The sequence below is a fragment of the Mobula birostris genome, chromosome 17 (assembly GCF_030028105.1).
Source record: "Mobula birostris isolate sMobBir1 chromosome 17, sMobBir1.hap1, whole genome shotgun sequence".
Taxonomy (NCBI): domain Eukaryota; kingdom Metazoa; phylum Chordata; class Chondrichthyes; order Myliobatiformes; family Myliobatidae; genus Mobula; species Mobula birostris.
In genome coordinates this window covers 30897224-30911814 of record NC_092386.1, presented here as the reverse complement: position 1 = coordinate 30911814, position 14591 = coordinate 30897224, and the positions used below count along the sequence as shown (strand labels likewise).

Below are 14591 nucleotides of genomic sequence, written 5' to 3'. Positions count from 1 at the left end.
CTGCAGCACTATCTGGCGCAGCGAAAATCTCACGGCAGCACCCTCTGTGGAAACGCTCTCGGCAGAAGCACGGCGCAACAAGCGCTCTCGGCAGAAACACTCTCTCCAGTAACCTTTAAGCTATGAAGCTGCCAAATCATACCAAGTAACACATAAAAATACACAGCCTATATAAAGTAGAAATAATGTATGTACAGTGTAGTTTCACTTACCGGAATTGGGAAGACTCCAATAAATTGCAGTTTCGCCACAGTTAAACACTTGCTTGTATGAATAACCTGTAATCTGTAATTACTTTCTTCAGCTCTGCTGGGAACTTTTTGGCAGCTTCGGTATCAGCCAAAGCACTCTCTCCGGTAAACGTTAAACTATGAAGCTGCCCTCGCCTCAGAAACTGATCAAACCACCCATGACTACCTTTAAATTCCACCTTCGCAACACTTCCATCAGCATCGTCCAGTGCTTTCTGTTTCAGCTTATTAAAAAGACTGACTGATTTCTCCTTAAGTGTAAGAAAACTTAATGGAACACCACGCTTTGTACACCCATCGATCCACTTAAGCAATAGACTTTCCATTTTATCCATTATTGGATGCCGACTAAGAGAGACCGTTTTGCTACGAACAGAACCAACAGTAACATCGGCAGCTTTCAAAATTCTTTCTCTCTGCGTATAAATAGTGCGAATGGTGGATGCAGGTAGTTTCAACACGCGGACAATGTCCTTATTTCGTTCACCACGATCGAAATGCTTAACTATGTCTAGTTTTACGCTAAGTGTAACACCCTTGCTAGCTCTTTTAGGCTTTTCCGATACCTCAGAACTCATCTTGCTAAAGGATGCACAAAATAAATCGAGATAAAGCACGTGTTTAAGCAATGGCGGCTAGAATACAGTTCCGGGGGAAGAGCTTGGCTGTTCGGGCGCACGCTGCCTTTTCTCGTAACAGTGAAAACACCTTCTGTTAGCGAAAACAGGTAACTAATGTAGATCTTTCGTAACAGCGAGGTGTCGTAAAGCAAACGTTTGGAAAACGGGGGCCACCTGTACACAGTAAATATTGAAGGTGTCAATCAGTGCAGCACAGACAAGTTCAGACCCTTGCCTAATTAGTGACAAAGCCCCTTCATAACAAACACCTCGCTTCTCTTCATAACAGCAAACAACAAAGAAATCTGAAGCCTAGTCAGTGATTGCCTCAGATATACGATCTTCAGCTGTTGATTACATACATGGACACAGTAACTTTCCAACATTCTCCCAAAGAAACAAAAAGGAATGCCTCCCACTACAATGTTTGCACAGTGCCAAAAGAAAGATTTCAGTAAAGTGATCATCTGAAATTTCCAAACGTAAACAACAGGAATTCTGCAGACGTCCTGACGAAGGGTCTCGGCCTGAAACGTTGACTGCACCTCTTCCTAGAGATGCTGCCTGGCCTGCTGCGTTCACCAGCAACTTTGATGTGTATCTGGAATTTCTAACTGGTTACAATATTTCCTCAAGACGCTAAATTGTTAATTTACTGGTATTCAATCTCTTACATGAAAGCTGTTTCTTATAAATGAGTTTCATGCCTTCAGTTTCTAATGATTAATGGAAACTTTAAAATAGGATTGCTAATTTCTATTTAAACTGTAGAATTAATTTGCTTGCTCTTTTGTTTCTCTTTTAATCCATCTTTTGCCATCCTTCATCTTTTAATCCTAATTTCACATTTAGTTCACCCACTCTAATTCACATTCCCTTGTATGCATTAGCATTTTCACAATCTTTCCACCGGATTTGTTAAGGGTACACACAGCTGCTTGTCTGTTCACTCAAGTCTCTGACACCAGGTTTCCCCTGCTATGCCATTTTTAGCTCCCAGTTTTAGCAAACTAGCATGCAAAAACTTAAAAGATCAAAATGCAAAAGGTCGAAACGTTAAAAGAGCTAAATGCTGGTACAGCAAATTTGGGCAAAATGTTTAAATAACCATATGCTGGTCAAATCTAAATAATTTAGAGAGAAAATGGACCTATATTTACTAAACATATTTCATGCTTCATTGTTCAAAACACCTTATTTTTATTTATCTATTGAGAAGCACAGCATGGAAACAGCCCTTCTGACCCAATGAGCCTGCACCACCCAATTACACTCTGTGACTAATTAACCTACTGACCGGTATATCTTTGGAACAAGAGAGGAAACCTACGCGGTCACGGGGAGCAAGTACAAACTCCTTACAGCAGTTACGGGAATTGAACCTGGGTCGTTGGTGTTGACGTTACTTCATGCTAACTCATATGCTATCATGCCGCCCCTTTAGAGACAATTAATTAATTTTGATAAAACAGTGTGTTATGCAAATATTAATTTGTAGCCATCAGACAGATTACTCATTTGGTGGTGGTATTTCAGAGGCAAAACCAGAACGAGTAGTTCAACAAAATGTCAGGTATTGTGTGCTATATACAAACTTGGGAGAGGCAGTTTCTTTCAGCCAGTGTAAGTACTTTCTTTGAAAAGCTTTTTTGCTCTTGCTAGCTTCATGCAATAAGAATCATAACAGTATTGAAGTTAAGCATTAGATTGTAGTTATTTTTAAAACTATGGCTCTTCTCACAGAATTGACAACCATTTCCAGCCATCCCCCACCACAGTTATGTATTTAAGGAGAATTCTCAAGCAAAGCTGGTAGCCTGTGTGGATTAGTTCACATAACCCCAGTAAAAAGAAACCTCAATAGAGTGATCTGATGTGTTGAAGAGTCAGAGATGTACAGCACAGAAATGGGCCCTTTGGCCTATGCTGACTAGATTATCAATCCATGCTAATTTCATTTGCCTGCATAAGGCCTATATCACCCTACTCCATTTATCCAAGTACCTTATCACACTGAGTGGAAATGAATCCACTGAAACCTTTGTTGTCTTTTGTTCATGAGAGTAAGAAATACACTTTACTCAACTAAGCCCTGAGTAAGGAGCACTATGACTTGCTATGATTACATATCTAGGAACAGCTGCATTTGGTTGAGTGTGAACCGTAAATCTTCATGGTTCAACAACAATAAATTCCATTTCAAACTGAGGCAAATCTGGACAGTTTGTAGATTATGCTGATAGAGCTTAAGATATAGGCCAGATTCTGAGGGGAATTTCCTCATTTAATTACCATCTAGTTCATGACAAATAAATATTAAACTCCATGGGAATAATTAGGACCCTTCCCCAATGATTTGATGGAATAGAGTGGGATTAAAATATGTACTAATTTACTGTGAATTGCTTAAATGTATTTGAATATTTGGATATTTTTGCTTTTTGATGTTTTAAAATTAGATCTTTTTTTAAATTAAAAATAATTTTAATAGTTTGATATGATATTGAATGTTTCTAAATGACAAACCTGCTGCTAAAGTTTTTAATGAGCACTTTTGTAGGAGTGAACATTCTGCTTCCATTCCCCACCACCCACTACAAACTCTCGTGCAACAGGATTTTTAAGCAAAAGACATAGCCAGGCCTTCTAACAAATTAGGTTCTGGGGATCCGCACATGGAATGCATCATCTTTCTTCACAGGTCATCTGTGTGCATGGGTGGCTCATCTCTGACCACAAATTCTGGGAAGGTTATGCTTCCATTTCACTGTTTGTTATTTCACTCCACTCCATGAATCTTTGCATTTTCCTGTGCTATGCAGTGTGGTTACCTATGTGACACTCCACCAATTTTAATTCCACTGAAAACATTATAAAAGTATATTTCATTAAATATTATTTAAATTATTTTACTGTACTTAAGGACACCCAATAATTACTTAAACTTGGAGTAATTATGATGTTGTGCTGAGTTTTAATCTGGGTCAAATACAAATTTTTTAGGCTATTTGATTTCAATAGTGTGCAGGTTTAGTAATGAAGAATTTTGTTTACTTGAGCAAGAGGGTTCAAGAATGAAAAATGGCAGGGTGGTTTTGGTGTTTGTCTTGATGCATGCTGCTTTCTTCGGTGGTGAATATCTTTTGCATTTTCCAGTCCTCTTCTATTCATTGCTACTTGTCTCACATTAAGCAGTGCAAGAATTCAATCAGTAAAATTAATGTCAGTTCACCTGCTCGATGCTGTTGTCTTTATGCTGAATTTGGAATGAAAAACACTTATTGACAAATAATTTTCCAGATCCTGTGGAACATGCCTTTAAAATTATTGCTTTCATCTTAGAATGTGTGTAGCTCAGAAACTCTACTCAGTATGGCCAATTTCTGTGTCAAAGCTGATACATCACTAGGTTTTGAAAGACCTGGTATTAAGCAATCAACTGCATACCACATAATATCTTTGGGAAGAATAAACAATTTATTATTCACCTTACATAAAGTGACTCAGTAAGTAGTTTGCAAGCACATTGGAGTTAACAAAGAACTACCATGCATCTTAATTGAACTAAAGGTTTTAAATCCATTTACAACTGTACACTCAATAATCATATTGAACCAGAGGCACAAATATTCCAGACACTACTTACATTGTACGTGATATTTTAAGGAATTTGTTACTGTGGAAAGATACACAATCTAAACACACATTTTTTTCAGCTATATTAGTATTTAAAATTAGCAAATGTCAGGTTTGATGCAACACCGCAGACACTGGGTTTATAACCAGCTGCAGCTCTTTACTTCCAGCGCCTTTACTTCCTGAGGAAACTAAGGAAATTTGGCCTGTCCCCTAAAACCCTCACTAATTTTTATAGATGCACTGTAGAAAGCATTCTTCTGGGGTGCATCACAACCTGTTATGGAAGTTGTCCTGTCCAAGACCGGAAGAAGCTGCAGAAGATCATGAACACAGCCCAGCCCATCACACAAACCAATCTTCCGTCCTTGGACTCACTTTATACCGCAGGCTGTCGAAGCAGTGCTGCCAGGATAATCAAGGATACGACCCACCCAGCCAACACACTTCTCATCCCTCTTCCCTCCGGAAGAAGGCTCAGGAGCTTGAAGACTTGTACTGCCAGATTTGGGAACAGCTTCTTTCCAACTGTGATAAGACTGCTGCACGGATCCTGACCCGGATCTGAGCCATCCCCTCCAAATATCCGGGCCTGCCTCTCGGTTTTTTTTTTGCACTACCTTACTTTCCCTTTTCTATTTTCTATTTATGATTTATAATTTAAATTTTTAATATTTACTATCGATTTGTACTCCAGGGAGCACGAAGAGCAGAATCAAATATCTTTGTGATGCTTGTACACTCTAGTATCAATTGTTAGGCAACAATAAAGTAAAAAGTATAAAATCTGATTAAAATTATGCTTAGTACAGTAATTCAAGAAAATCTGTATCTGTAAAAACCTGCATCTTAAACTAAAGTTCTATCATAAACATTAAAAACAGACATTAACTATTGCTAACAATATCACACTCAGCAAATTTTCCAATTACAAGATTCTGTGGGTACACACAGAAAAATACAATACAGTGGATTCTTGTTAATTGGGTCATTGGTTAATCAGGGCAGCCTGATTGAAATAAGAGGTAAAAGAAATTAGAATTGTTTTGCTCACTGAGGATTCAAACATTCAGGCTTGAAGATGCCAGAAATGGCCTGGACTAATGATTTCACTACTTCAACAAATTAGGTACTACGAAGAATTTGAAGGCATCTATAATCATCTTCAATGTTAGAATGAAAATGAAGATTGGGAGGATGCAATCATCAAACGTATTGTATGAAGGCAGTTCATTATCTGCACGAGGTGTCTATGTTCATACATATACAGACAATCAAAAGAACATGCATGAATTCCTCTGTCAACATTTAAAGTTCAAAGTAAAATTCATTATCAGAGTACATACATGTTACCACATACAACCCTGAGATTCTTTCTCTGCAGGCATAATAACAAATCTATAGAACAGTAACTGTAAACAGGATCTGTGAACTGTAAGCCTCAGGAACTGTAAATAAACTGTGCAAATGCTGATTTTTTAATGCTGATAAATGTGAGGTGCTACATTTTGGTAGGACTAATCAAAATAGGACATACATGGTAAATGGTAGGGCACTGAAGAATGCTGTAGACCAGAGGGATCTAGGAATAATGGTGCATAGTTCCCTGAAGGTGGAATCGCATGTGGATAGGGTGGTGAAGAAAGCTTTTGCTATGCTGACCTTTATTAATCAGAGCATTGAGTATAGGAGTTGGGACGTAATGTTGAAATTGTATAAGGCATTGGTAAGGCCAAACCTGGAGTATTGTGTACAGTTCTGGTCAGCGAACTAAAGGAAAGATGTCAATAAAATTGAGAGAGTACAGAGGAGGTTTACTAAAATGTTGCCTGGGTTTCATCTCCTAAGTTACAGAGAAAGGTTGAACAAGTTAGGTTTTTATTCTTTGGTGTGTAGAAGGTTGAGGGGGGACTTGATAGAGGTGTTTAAAATAATGAGGGGGATTGATAGAGTTGACGTGGATAGGCTTTTTCCATTGAGAATGGGGGAGATTCAAACAAGAGGACATGAGTTGAGAGTTAAAGGGCAAAAGTTTAGGGGTAACCTGAGGGAGAACTTCTTTACTCAGAGAGTCGTAGCTGTGTGGAACGAGCTTCCAGCAGAAGTGGTTGAGGCAGGTTCGATGTTGTCATTTAAAGTTAAATTGGATAGATATATTGACAGGAAAGGAATGGAGGGTCATGGGCTGAGTGTAGGTCGGTGGGACTAGGTGAGAGTAAGAGTTCAGCACAGACTAGAAGGGCCGAGATGGCCTGTTTCCGTGCTGTAATTGTTATATGGTTATATGTTATATGGTTAAATGCAAATAAATACATAGCAATAAACAATGAGCATGAAATAACAAGATAAAAGAATCCTTAGAAGAGTGTAGTTATCCCCTTTTGTTCAAAATGGTTGAGGGGTAGTAACTGTTCTTGAACCTGGTGGTACAAGTCCTGAAACACCTGTAACTTCTACCTGATTGCAGCAGTAAGAAAAAAGCATGGCTTGGGTGGTGAGGATCTTTGACGATGGATACTGCTTTTCTATGGCAATGTTTCGTGTAGATGTGCTCAATGGTCGAGAGGGTTTTACCCGTGATGTATTGGACCAAATCCACTACCTTTTGTAGGATTTCCTGCTCAAAGGCATTGGTGTTCCCATACCAGGCCGTAATGCAGCCAGTCAGCACACTTTCCACCACACATCCATAGAAGTTTCCCAATGTTTTAGATGACACGCTCAATCTCCAGAGACTCCTGAGGAAGTGGAGGCGCCGTTATGCTTTCTTTGCAATTATACTTATATAATGGGTCTAGGACAGGTCCTCTGAGATAGTGACACCCAGGAATTTAAAGTTACTGACCTTCTCTACCTCTGATGGTTACTGGCTCATGGACCTCTGGTTTCCCCCTCCTAAGGTCTACTATCAGTCCTTTGGCCTTAATGATATTAAGTAAGTGTTATTACACCACACAGCCACATTATCTTCTTCCTGTATGCTGATTCGTCACTACCTTTGATACAGCCCACAACAGTGGTGTCTTGTATATGGTGTTATAGCTGTACTTAGCCACACAGTCACAGGTGTAAAGCAGGTAGAGTAGGGGGTTAAGTACACATCCCTGCAGTGCTCCTATGCTGATGGAGATTTTGGAGGAGATGTTTTTGCCAATCCAAACTGACTGGGGTCTACAAGTGAGGAAATCCAGGATTGAATTGCACAAGGGGGTATTGAGACCTAGGTCTTGGAGTTTACTAATTAGTTTTGAGGGGGATGATAGTGTTAAATGCAGAGCTGCAATCGATAAAGAGCATCTTTGCTGTCTAGATGTTCCAGGGTGGTGTGAACTACTGTCGATTAACTATTAGGAACTACAGTTTTATAGTACTTTAATAGTATTGTTGGTGTTCTAATTTGCACTGTATTTCTTTTAAAACTGAGACTGACGAGACTGAGGTCGTTTAACATCTGCCGGACGATGCTGAGGATGTTCTACGAGTCTGTGGTGGCCAGTGTGACCATGTTTGCTGTTGTGTGCTGGGGCAGCAGGCTGAGGGTAGCAGACACCAACAGAATCAACAAACTCATTCGTAAGGCCATGTTGTGGGGTTGGAACTGGACTCTCTGATGATGGTGTCTGAAAAGAGGATGCTGTCCAAATTGCATGCCATCTTGGACAATGTCTCCCATCCACTACATAATGTACTGGGTGGGCACAGAAGTACATTCAGCCAGAGACTCATTCCACCGAGATGCAACACAGAGCGTCATAGGAAGTCATTCCTGCCCGTGGCCATCAAACTTTACAACTTCTCCCTTGGAGGGTCAGACGCCCTGAGCCAATAGGCTGGTCCTGGACTTATTTCCTGGCACAATTTACATATTTACAAATTACTATTTAACTACTTATGGTTTTATTACTATTTATTATTTATGGTGCAACTGTAACGAAAACCAATTTCCCCTGGGATCAATAAAGTATGACTATGATTAAATACATAGTTTATTATTCAGTTAAATGGTAATTTGTCCTTTTTTATACCTTTTTTTTTAACTATTTCCATGAATCTTCAGCTAATTGGGGCAACCACCTAACTGGGCAAAATATACTCGTCCTGATGTGTCCCAATTAAATGGAATCCACTGTATATGTAAAATTATCCTTTTAAGGGTTTGGTCAGGGCATCAGTTGAGGTGAGCGAGGAAGGCTTGTAGGAGTAGTAGAGCTGTACTAGTTTTAGCAATGGATAGAGAGATGATTGAGTAGTGGATGGGTGAGAAGGAACTGGCCAGGAGGGGAAGAGTCACTTATGGAGATGATCAAAAGGAATTATGAAGCTCATATACAGTGGAGTTCAGATGCTTGATATTAAAATTATTAGTACTGCCATTTACTATCACTGCACATCTGCAACATTCTTATGGCTGTCTCCATTCATGTTTGAATATTATATACAGGGGTGATTTACAACAGCGCCTGATATTGTTTTAAAATAATTCTAAAACATAATAGAAAAAATGGTGTTGTGCAGTTGAAGTTCTTGGGATAAAAATTGAAGATGGAGCCCCATTTTCCTGCTCAGGGGAAGCAAAAAGATTTTATGACACATTTTTGAAGATCAGAGTACACCCTATTCCATGGCCAGTACATAGATACTAAAACATAACAGGAAGAAATTCCTCTCCGCCAGTAATGATTATCCTTTGTAGAATATACTCAACTTCTGCACATCAGATCCCTTGATTTCAACACATTAGGACATGCAGGTGAGTACAGCCAGTCAGATCCACAATCCTGGTACGTGTGGTGCTGATAATTTAGTACAAGGAAATAATTGGAATTTTTCTGCCATTAACTCTGGCTCACTCTGCTGTTTGTGAAAACTCAGAGGATAATTTTTTTGCTGTGATGGTTGCAAAATATGTGGCTGATCTTCAAGTACTTTCTTGGCAGTAGGATACCTTAAGGATGTGAAAACACTTCACATGTCTGTTCATTGTATTTGACTTTAAATAACTATGACACGAATAGTAATATGGGTTTCACTGGATGCAATACATTTGGTAGTTAAATGGGAACTACTGTCTGTAGGCTTTACCCAGACTGCCACAACCTGGTCACAATCACACCAAGGATGTCTCACTTGAAGCTGTAGGTAATCTCTAGCCAATAACATCATAGAAATAATATCAAATTACTTGTAAAACATCTTGAATAACTGACCTTGTTACCATAGCAAGGATTAAGTCATGACTCATCATGTGTCAGCCTTGCCGTCTGGATTTCTAAATAGCAGTCTGCTCAACTCCTAGCATTAAGATATACCTGTCTCTACTACTGAACCTGACTACTGTTTACATTTCACAATCCACAGTACGGCTGCCTGAACTTTTCACATTGTTCATTGCTTTTATGTACATTGGGAAACAGAGTTCAAAACAATACTGCTGTTAATCGATGTCTCAAAAATTCGAATACTTAGCACTATTGATATTTTGCCTGAGATATTTAAATATTTATCTATTGAGATACAGCGTGGATTAGGCACTTCAAGCCGCACCACCCAGCAACCTGATTTAAACTTAGTCTAATTACAGGACAATTTACAATGACCAATTAATCTACTGTGGGAGGAAACCAGAGCACCCAGAGGAAAACCATGCATTCTAAGAGGAGGACGTACAGACTCCTTACAGATGACGTCAGAATTGAAATCTGACACTCTGAGCTGTAATAGTTTCATGCTAACTACTACACTACCTTGGCACCCCTGAGTCGACAATTAAAAGTTTAGCCCAAAAGATCTCAAAAAGCTAACAAAAATACAGTATGTGAGAAATATGTAGAAACCTTAGTCGATTTGCTTTGTTCACTGAGGTCAGATTACCAGGTTGTATATAGCCACAATCCACAATAGTGGATGTCTTTGATCCACAGTGTAGAATTCATCTTACCAGAGACAGAGAGCTTACAGTGTTGCTCAATATTATAAGAAGCCAACAGAATTACCATAATTCACATACATCATTTGTGCTAAATAAATTATAGCCCAATTCACTATGTTCTAATTTGGGCAGACCACAGTATTTTCTTTCACAGTGAAAACGGGCATCAAGGGGAAAACAACATTCCAGTGGCTAGAGTTATACCTCACACTATGTACGATGGCTGGTGTTGTTGAAGGTCAATCAACCCAGCCCCAGAACATTACTGAAGGAGTTCTTCTGGGTAGTGTCCTAGACCATACTATCCTCAGTTCTCTCATCAATGATCTTCCTTCCATTTGATCAGAAGTAGAGATGTTTGCTGAGGATAGCACAATGTTCAATTCTACTCGCAACTCCTGGGTAAATAAGGCCAACCATGCCTGCATGAAGCAAGGTCGAGATCCAGATCCAGACAGGGCTCACAGTGGCAAGTAAAATCCACACCAAAAAAGTACAGTCAATAACAATCTTCAATCAAATCTCCAAATAACCTACCCCTGGCAGCGATTGCAGTACCACTACCAAGTCCTCACCATTAATATCATGGCAGTCACTATCAATTGCAAAATCAACAGCAAACCATAGCTATAAAAGTATAGATGCTGCTTAAGCTGCTGAGCCCCACCAGCATTTTGTGTGTTGCTCAGGATTCCTAGCATCTATAGAATCTCTTGTGCTTATACTGCAAATATACACATAATTATATGAAACCATTTTTGTCTACACCCAAAATATTGAGCTAAACTATGCATTGGAACTACTGAAACCCTATTTAATCACTTGTCATCTTTGTTTAAGAGTATAAAAACAACAGACTTTGAGTTGTGTCCAGAATTCAAGGTTTTCCTCACCTTTCCTAAAACAGGCACAAAAGACTTGATGCTCATAATCATTATATTTCAGACCAACCCTTGAATTTACAAGGTAGCTATTATCTTTCCCTTCTAAAAATGCACATTTCTGTGCTTAAAATTATATATATTTACATATTTTACATAACACATTGAAATATGCTACAGAAGCACAGAACATGATGAAACAGGATGCAAGAAAGGACCCACACCAACAACCAAAATACAATTTGCCAAGCATAATAATGCATAATATTAACAATTCTAGGCCATGTACTGTACTTATTTTATATTGACATCCCTGCAATTTGAATCACCTTACTTTCTCAACATCAAATTCTAAGTACACAGCGTAAAAGCAGCTCTTGTCGTGAAATGTCTGCACATCCTCCCAGTGACAATGTGGGTTTCCACTAGGGTTCCTTTTCCGTCCCAAATCCCAAAGGCGTGTGAGTTGATAAATTAATTGGCCATTGTAAATTGCCCCTATGGTCTAGGTGAGTGGAAGAAGCTGACAGCAGCTTATGGGAGCGTGGGAGAAGAAAACTTGATTCATGCGAGTGTGTGCTTGATGGCTGTCAGGGACTAAGTGTGTCAAAGGGGCCCTTTCTGTGCTGTTACAATATCATTCTAAAATTACCAGTTACAATAAAGGAAACAGTTTTTTCTCCTCAAATCAAGCCTGAATTATGTGTTCAATGTTACAGACAGCAACTTCTAAAATAATAAAACAAGTTTACAGACATTGAAGCAAGTCAGCTGAGCACAAGTAGGCCATGCCAGAATTTATAATTCACTGAAGTCTACTCTGACTTTCTTCCATCTAAATCTATTCGATTGATGCCCAATTGACTTCCCACAAATGCTTATCCAGTCTTCCATCACATCCATAAATACTATTCACTTCAATCATATGCTCAGGTAACATGTTCCACATTCCTACCACTCCTTGGATAAAGATGTTTCTATTGACATTTTTGTTATTTCATGTTGACAACTTCTAAGCATGCTCTTCCCCAAAAGTGAAGTTCTCTCTGCACCCACTCTCTAAAGATTTTTCATAAATTAAAATAATTTCTATTAAGGCATCCCTTTGCCTTCTTTTCTCTCTGTTTAAGTTCTGTTTTTGTTTGTAGGTTATTTTCAATGTAACAACTTGTAAACAGGGTTTAGCACTGTGCTGAAAACTGCTTTAACAATTTGCTGTTTCTTGGACTCAAGTGCTCAGTGGACCTACTTGCACTCCAGTGCTTTGTTTGTCTTGGCATCTGCTGCTATACAGTTCAACAACACTTTCAATGTCTGGTCCACTCACAGAGGCAAACCTTTTTCCATCTGCACTTAATGATACAGTCCCCAAAAGGAAACCACAGTTATAATTTCCGGTACTAATAGGCAATGCTTTACATTAACATTAACTATAATGTAATATTTCGCCTGCCAGGTTGCTAAGTGCTTGACTGATGGAAATAATTTGCTTCAGAGGAACTCATATTTACAAATACTTTTGCTCTGTTCACTATCTTAAAATGTTCTATTTATAGCTGGTCTTAAAAGCCAAAGGCTAACTGCTTACTCCTTAAGAAGCAATCAAATTTTCTTGTAAAAATGATCTGACGATTCATGTTTGGTCAGAATGCTGTGGTTCTCTTCAATTGTTTGCATGAATTGTATTTTTTTCTTTCTCTTGCAAATCAAGAGCTGGTTCTTTTATTTAAATTGGGTTCTGCAGTTTCTTGCTTTGTGGCCACCTGTGAGCAAGCAAATCTCAAGGTTGAATAATTTATACATTCTTTGATAATACTTGTACTTGAATCTTGAACTTGAATCCTCCTCCTGCTGAACGGAGCAAACAAATAAAATTTCCTAGTCCACACATGGCATTCCATTTAGCCTCTGTATTCAATGGATTATTTCTTATAATTTCTGTCAGCTCCAACAAGATTCCACAACCAGGCACATATTTTCCCTTTTAAATGTTCCAGAGGACTCACCACCTTCATTAGCCGTTTATTCTATCACTCCTCCTCATTTGTCATTTTCCCAGACAACCACATCAGATGCAACACTTGTCCTTTTACTGCTTCCCCTCCCACCAATCAGGTACCCATGTAGTCTTTCTGGATGAAGCAGCTACCCACTTACACTCCCTCCTACTTATTGTATTGCACTGTTCACAACTGACCTCTACATCAGAGAAATCAAATGCCAACTGGGTGACCACTGCAGCATCTGCATTCAGTCTGTAGAAGTGACCCAAGTTCCTGGTTGCTTGCCATTTTGACTCACAAGTAGAATTTGAATTGGTTTACTATTGTCACGTGTACCACGGTACAGTGTTCATACAGATCAAATCATTACACAGTGCACTGAAGTAGCATAACGGAAAACAAATAACTAATGCAGAATATAATGCAGTGCAGGTAGACAATATGGTGCAAAATCATAACAAGGCAGATTATAAGGTCAAGAGTCCATGAGTCCATCTCATCATATTAGGGAACCATTCAGCAGTCTTAAAACAGTGGGGTAGAAGCTGTCCTTAAGCCTGGTGATACATATAAGACCATATGACATTGGAGCAGAATTAGGCCATTCAGCCCATTGAGTCTGCTCCACCATTCCAATATGGCTAATTCCAAATCCTACTCAACCGCACACACCTGACTTCTCACCATATCCTTTGATGCCCTTACTGATCAGGAAACAATCAACTTCCACGTTAAGTATACACACAGACTTGGCCTTGCTCTGTGGCAGAGCATTCTACAGATTTACTAAGCTCTAGCTAAAAAACTTCCTCCTTACCTCTGTTTTAAAGGGTTGCCCCTCAATTTTGAGGCTGTGCCTTCTAGTTCTGGATACCCTCACCATAGGAAACATCCTTTCCACATCTACCCTATCTAGTCCTTTCAACATTTAGCAGGTTTCAATGAGATGCCCACGCATTCTTCTAAATTCCAGTAGGTACAGGCCCAAACCTGCCAAACGCTCTTCATATGTTAACCCCTTCATTCCCTGAATCATCCTCACGAACCTCCTGTGGACTTTCTCCTTTCTAAGATATGGGGTCCAACACTTGATAATATTACAAGTGCAGCCTGACCAATCTCTATAAGGGCTCATCGTCATCTCCTTACTTTTATATTCTATTCCTCTTGAAATAAATGTCAACACTGCAGTTGCCTTCTTTACCACAGAGTCAACCTGTAAATTAACCTTCTTGAAGTCTTGCACAAGGACTCCTAAGTTCCTTTACGCC

The 14591-nt window shown here is 39.1% G+C and overlaps 1 protein-coding gene across 5 annotated transcripts in view; it reads right to left on the bottom strand.

Annotated features, from left to right (window-relative positions):
* Nucleotides 1-14591, bottom strand: part of srfbp1 (serum response factor binding protein 1) — a 238468-nt gene that overhangs the window by 23153 nt on the left and 200724 nt on the right. The window lies entirely within an intron of this gene.